Below are 6284 nucleotides of genomic sequence, written 5' to 3' on the forward strand. Positions count from 1 at the left end.
TGGACTCTGGTGGTCTTCTTCGGGGAATAAACGGTCTGGGCATAACAAATGGGGGCTCGTCCGGGATTTCCCCCAAGCCCACCAGACCTCCAAGTCAACGGATCTTAATCTGTAAGTAAGCCGGCTTTGTCTTTGTCTCTGTCTTCCTGAAATTTCGCGAAATCTGTGATCTGTATTGGTCTGTACTGTAGGTGGCACGGTCTTGGCGGACGCGCTAAAAGACAGCCACTTGGGACTGGTGGGAGACGTCCCCCGGTGCCCATCTGGGGGCCTCCACACTTGGTTGCCCCGTCTGACTCAGGTCGGAAGTTAAGTCCGACACGCGCTCGCGAATGCTCATCGTTTACCATTGTCTGTCTGTTATTGTTAAGTGTTAAGTCTAAAAAGAAACATAAAACCTCTCCTTCTCTTCCAGGACCGGACCTGTCAGATATTCCCCTCTGCTTAACATTCATTTTCATCTCTCCTTCTCCTTGTAGGAACAGTCCAAAAATGGGCAGCGCCCAGAGCACGCCGCTCTCCCTCCTTGTTAACAATTTCATCGGTCAGGACATCCTGATCAAATTCCTTATATTCTAGTGTGGCAGGATCTCGTGGAAAACCCACCGCCCTGGATGACCCCGTTCATCCCTGAGCCCTGCAAAGTCCTAGTCACGCGACCTACAAAACAAAGGACCCCCTCTGCTCCCCTGGCCCCCGTACTGCCGGATAGCCAGGACCCCCTATCGTTAGAGCCTACACTTCCCCCACCATATCCGCACCCTATCCCGCAGGACCCAGTCCCCCAGGGTGGTGCTTCCGTGGAGGGAGACCGAGAAGCGGAAGCAGCCGAAAGCGAAAGTAACCCGGGGGGACCAGTCGGCGGAACACGAGGCCGCGTGCAGTGGGACCAAGCTTCCCGATTCCCTGACTCTACTGTAGCCCTGCCCCTCAGAGAAATAGGATCGCTCGATGATACCGGGCTCTCCCGTCTCATGTATTGGCCTTTTTCCACTAGTGATTTGTCTCAGATAATCCCAAAGATCTAACCTCGTTGTTAGACAGTGTCATGTTTACTCACCAGCCGACCTGGGATGACTGTCAACAGCTCCTCCGAATCCTGTTCACAACGGAGGAGCGGGGCCAGAAAGCTGGTTCCAGGAGATGATGGCCAGCCAACTGCAACTCCTGACCTCATCAACGCGGCTTTTCCCTTAACCCGACCCAGATGGGATTACAACACGGCAGAAGGTAGGGGACGACTGCTCATTTATCGCCAGACTCTAATGGCAGGTCTCCGGGCTGCAGCTCGCAAGCCCACCAATTTAGCTAAAGTGTACACAGTACTGCAGGGTAAGATAGAAAGTCCTGCCGCTTATCTAGAAAGACTGGAAGCTTTCAGGCAGTTCACCCCTATGGACCCAGAGGCACCAGAAAATCAGGCAGCCGTAGTAATGTCTTTTGTGAACCAGGCAGCACCAGATATTAAACGAAAACTCCAGAAATTAGAGGGTTTAGAGGGAAAGCAGATTCAGGACCTCCTTCAGATGGCCCAGCGAGTTTATAATAATAGGGATACTCCAGAAGAAAAACAGTTTAAGGCAACTAAAGAAATGACCAAAGTCTTGGTAGCAGCTTTCCCCCAGGCAGGGAATGGCCAAAGCAGAAAGCAGACAAAGCAAGGCCCCAGGCAAGGATTAGAAAGGATCAGTGTGCTTATTGCAAGGAACGTGGTCACTGGATTAAAGACTGCCCAAAGAAACGGAAACCAGCTAACCCTAACTCCGTACTCGTTACCCAGGACTCTGACTAGGGTTCGGACCCCCTCCGGGAACCCAGGGTAACTTTGCAAGTGGAGGGGTCCCCAATTCGCTTCTTGGTCGATACTGGGGCAGAACGCTCAGTCCTAACCAAACCAATTGGAAAAATGTCTAAGAAAACATCCTGGGTGCACGGGGCCACAGGCATCAAGAAATACCCCTGGACAACCCAGAGAACTGTAGACTTAGGAACGGGAAAAGTATCCCATTCCTTCCTAGTCGTCCCAGAAAGCCCCTGCCCCCTACTAGGGAGGGACTTGCTAACAAAAATGGGGGCCCAAATCCACTTTGAGCCAGAAGGGCCCAAGATAACTGACTCCCAAAACAGGCGAATATCTATTCTGACTGTCACCTTAGAAGATGAGTACAGACTCTATCAGGAGCAAAAGTCCCCTGATCAGGAAATTGACTCTTGGCTCCAGCGTTTCCCTGAAGCGTGGGCAGAAACTGGGGGCTTGGGGGCTAGCTAAACATCGACCTGCCATATTTGTGGAAGTTAAGCCAGGGACGGATCCGGTTCGGGTTCGGCAATATCCTATGCCCCTAGAGGCGAGAGAAGGGATCACGCCTCACATCCGCCAGCTTTTAAACCAGGGTGTCCTGCGGGCTTGCTGCTCGCCATGGAACACTCTGCTGTTACCCGTTCATAAACCCAACAGTATGGATTATAGGCCAGTGCAGGACTTAAGAGAAGTTAACAAAAGGGTCATGGACATACATCCCACTGTGCCCAATCCATACACCCTTCTAAGTGCCTTACATCCTGAAAAACAGTGGTATACCGTTCTTGATCTAAAAGATGCTTTCTTCAGTCTTCCTCTGGCTCCCAAAAGTCAAGAATTCTTTGCATTTGAATGGACTGATCCTGAGAGAGGCATCAACGGTCAGCTAACATGGACCAGGCTGCCACAAGGGTTCAAGAACTCGCCGACCCTGTTCGGTGAAGCCCTTCATGAAGATCTGGGTGAGTACCGGCGGCAACACCCTGAAATAACTCTTTTGCAGTATGTTGATGATCTCTTAATAGCGGCCAAGTCCCCGGAAACCTGTGTTCAAGGGACTGAGGACCTCTTGAAGACTCTGGGGGAGCTAGGCTACCGAGCCTCAGCAACAAAGGCTCAGATCTGCAAGCCGGAGGTAACTTATCTGGGGTACTTATGAAAAGGGGGGCAACGCTGGCTAACCAAAGCCCGAAAGGAAACAGTCCTACGCATCCCTAGACCTCAGACGACACGGCAAATAAGAGAATTCCTGGGGTCGGCAGGGTTCTGTAGGTTATGGATACCCAGATTTGCTGAGTTAGCCAAGCCCCTATACCAGGCAACAAAGGAACGGCAGCCCTTCAATTGGACGGAAGAGGCTGAGCTGGCCTTCCAACAAATCAAAACTGCCTTGTTATCAGCCCCCGCGCTGGGGCTCCCTGATGTCTCTGAGCCCTTCCACTTATACGTGGATGAAAGTAAGGGCGTTGCAAAAGCCGTGTTAACACAGTACCTAGGCCCCTGGCAGAGGCCAGTCGCCTATTTGTCAAAGAAATTAGATTCAGTGGCTGCTGGCTGGCCACCCTATCTCCAGATAATCGCGGCAACCGCCCTAATGGTCCGGGACGCTGATAAACTTATCATGGGGCAAGAGTTGCACGTTACAACCCTGCATGCCATTGAAGGCGTCCTCCGGCAGCTGCCGGACCGATGGATGAGTAACGCCCGGCTCACCCACCATCAAGGACTGCTGTTAAACCCCCTCAGAATAACTTTTCTGCCCCCAACCTCCTTAAATCCTGCCTCGCTGTTGCCAAATCCGGACTTGGACGCCCCGTCCCATGAGTGCACTGAGATACTGGCTCAGGTGCATGGGGTGCGGGAGGACCTACAAGATCGTCCGCTCCCAGACACAGAACTCATCTGGTTTACTGATGGCAGCAGCTTCGTCCACCAAGGCCAGCGGTATGCAGAAGCGGCTGTAAAGTCAGAGACTGAGGTAATCTGGGCGGAGCCCTTGCCCCCAGGGACATCGGCCCAAAGAGCCGAACTGGTAGCACTCACCCTAGGGGCAGAGAAAGAACTAACAGTATACACGGATAGCCGCTATGCCTTTGCCACGGCGCACATACATGGGGCCATCTACAGGGAGAGGGGACTATTAACAGCTGAAGGCAAAGAAATAAAAAACAAGCAAGAGATCCTAGCTCTATTAACTGCTTTGTGGAAACCAAAGAAATTGGCTATCGTACATTGCCCTGGGCATCAGAAACCAACTACGCCAATTGCTCGAGGCAACTTCTTAGCCGACCAAACCGCACGGAGCATAGCAAAGGCTCCTCCCAGTCAGCTCCTTGTGCTCCAGCTCTCTGATCCAGGCCCGCGAGACTTGCCATGTTTTCCCGATTACTCTGAACAGGACCGCAAGTGGATGGACACGCTTCCCCTAAAGCAGGTTCAGAATGGGTGGTGGACTGATAGCGATGACCAAACCATCCTACCAGAAAAATTAGGATGGCAGGTATTGGAACACATCCACCGGACAACCCACCTGGGTGCCCAGCGAATGATAGACTTAATCAGGCACGCCAAGTTCAGGATCAGGCGCATAGCTGAACTGGCCAGCAATGTTACAACAAATTGCAAAGTCTGCCAACTGAACAACGCTTATCCCCGAACCCAAGCCACTGCAGGGACCAGGTTTAGAGGAACTAGGCCTGGCGTCTATTGGGAGATAGATTTCACAGAGGTAAAACCCGGGAAATATGGGTATCAGTACTTGTCTTTGTAGATACTTTTTCAGGATGGACAGAAGCATTCCCAACTAAGAGAGAAAGTGCTCAGGTTGTAGCAAAGAAAATTTTGGAAGAAATCCTCCCCAGGTATGGCTTTCCCGTCCAGATAGGGTCAGACAATGGACCAGCCTTCGTTGCTAAGGTAAGTCAGGATTTGGCTTCCATTCTTGGGGCAAATTGGAAATTACATTGTGCTTATAGGCCCCAAAGCTCAGGACAGGTAGAAAGGATGAATCGGACCCTAAAGGAGACCTTAACTAAATTGACCATGGAGACTGGCGCTAATTGGGCAGTACTTCTCCCCTACGCTCTGTTCCTGGCCCGGAATACCCCTCACAGACTGGGCCTCACCCCATATGAAATCATGTATGGCAGACCCCCACCCCTGGTTCCCAGTCTAAAAGATGACCTACTCAAATCTGAAACTGAAAATGTCTCTGAGCTCTTGTTCTCCCTACAAGCCTTACAGAAAATTCACCAGGAAATTTGGCCCAGGCTACGAGAACTGTACGAAGCAGGACCTCCGCCGACGCCCCATCCGTTCCAGCCAGGAGACTGGGTCCTAGTCAAGCGCCACCGGCAAGAAACTCTCCAACCCAGGTGGAAAGGACCACTGCAAGTACTCCTGACTACTCCCACCGCTGTCAACGTAGAAGGCATCACTTCGTGGATCCACTCCACACACGTCAAACCAGTGGACCCAACATCCGACCTTCTTGGGCCGTATGGAGCACCGGTTACATGGACTGTAGACAAAGCTAAGAACAATCCCTTAAAGCTAACCCTGCGCCGTCATCCCCATAGCCGTAACCATGTCCAGCTTACCAATGTTCTTATATCTTATGCATCTAACTCTCCTCACTGCTGCTCCGTCTAATCCCTATCTCTGGAGGTTTTGGCTCTATGAAAACAAAACTCACCCCGGGGAAACCCCCCAGGCGGGTAAACTGCTAGCTAGTGCAGACTGCCCCCCCTCCGGGTGCAGTACGCCGATTTACCTCCCTGTATCGTGACCCATACCAAGAAAAATATCCCTACTGCTATTCGGCACATAGCAACAGCCTCTGCAACCAATCGGCTGCAAGAATGCTGTTTCTATATAAATGAGTCAGGATTAGTTGAGGAGAGAGTCCAACGTCTACATAAACTAAGCTTAGAAATGAAAAAGCAACAGTTTACTACAGCAGCTAATAATTGGTGGAACTCTTCCATGTTTTCTCTTCTAGCACCTTTCATAGGCCCCCTGATGTCTTTACTGCTTCTGCTGACTATAGGCCCCTGTGTAGTAAACAAAATTCTACAATTTGTTAGACAAAGATTTGATACCATCCAATTAATGGTCCTCCGCAGCCATTACCAACCCCTTCCTCACCCTGAAGAAGAGATCACTCTATGACAGTTCAGGGTCCAGGATTGGACACTCAGTTACTTGTGAGAGGGGGAAATGAAAGGGCACAGGATGCAAGCCCACTCCACCCTGTTGCTAAACCTTTGTCCCGCTCTCACAAACATATTGTAAAGATGTTGTAAGTTCCTGTTTTTCTGTGGCATGGCAGGGTCACAGGACGCGTTTAAGTATTACCTGCTAAACCCGTTGTGAAACCTGTCACAATATGATTAACTGCCTTTGTGTGAGACTGCTTTCCCGCCTCAGGTTTGCGAAAACAAGCCCTGCCCTGTCCTGCGAGCCCCTGATAAACGTCATCAGA

General features: G+C 51.1%; 1 long non-coding RNA gene across 1 annotated transcript; it reads left to right on the forward strand.

The window, feature by feature from the left end:
* Positions 1-2: 2 nt before the first annotated feature.
* Positions 3-6015, forward strand: LOC113222863. Its single transcript, XR_003308558.1, has 2 exons — positions 3-111; positions 5037-6015. It is a non-coding gene; the product is annotated as an uncharacterized LOC113222863 (long non-coding RNA).
* Positions 6016-6284: the final 269 nt, after the last annotated feature.

This window comes from Piliocolobus tephrosceles, unplaced genomic scaffold, assembly GCF_002776525.5.
Source record: "Piliocolobus tephrosceles isolate RC106 unplaced genomic scaffold, ASM277652v3 unscaffolded_35803, whole genome shotgun sequence".
Classification (NCBI taxonomy): domain Eukaryota; kingdom Metazoa; phylum Chordata; class Mammalia; order Primates; family Cercopithecidae; genus Piliocolobus; species Piliocolobus tephrosceles.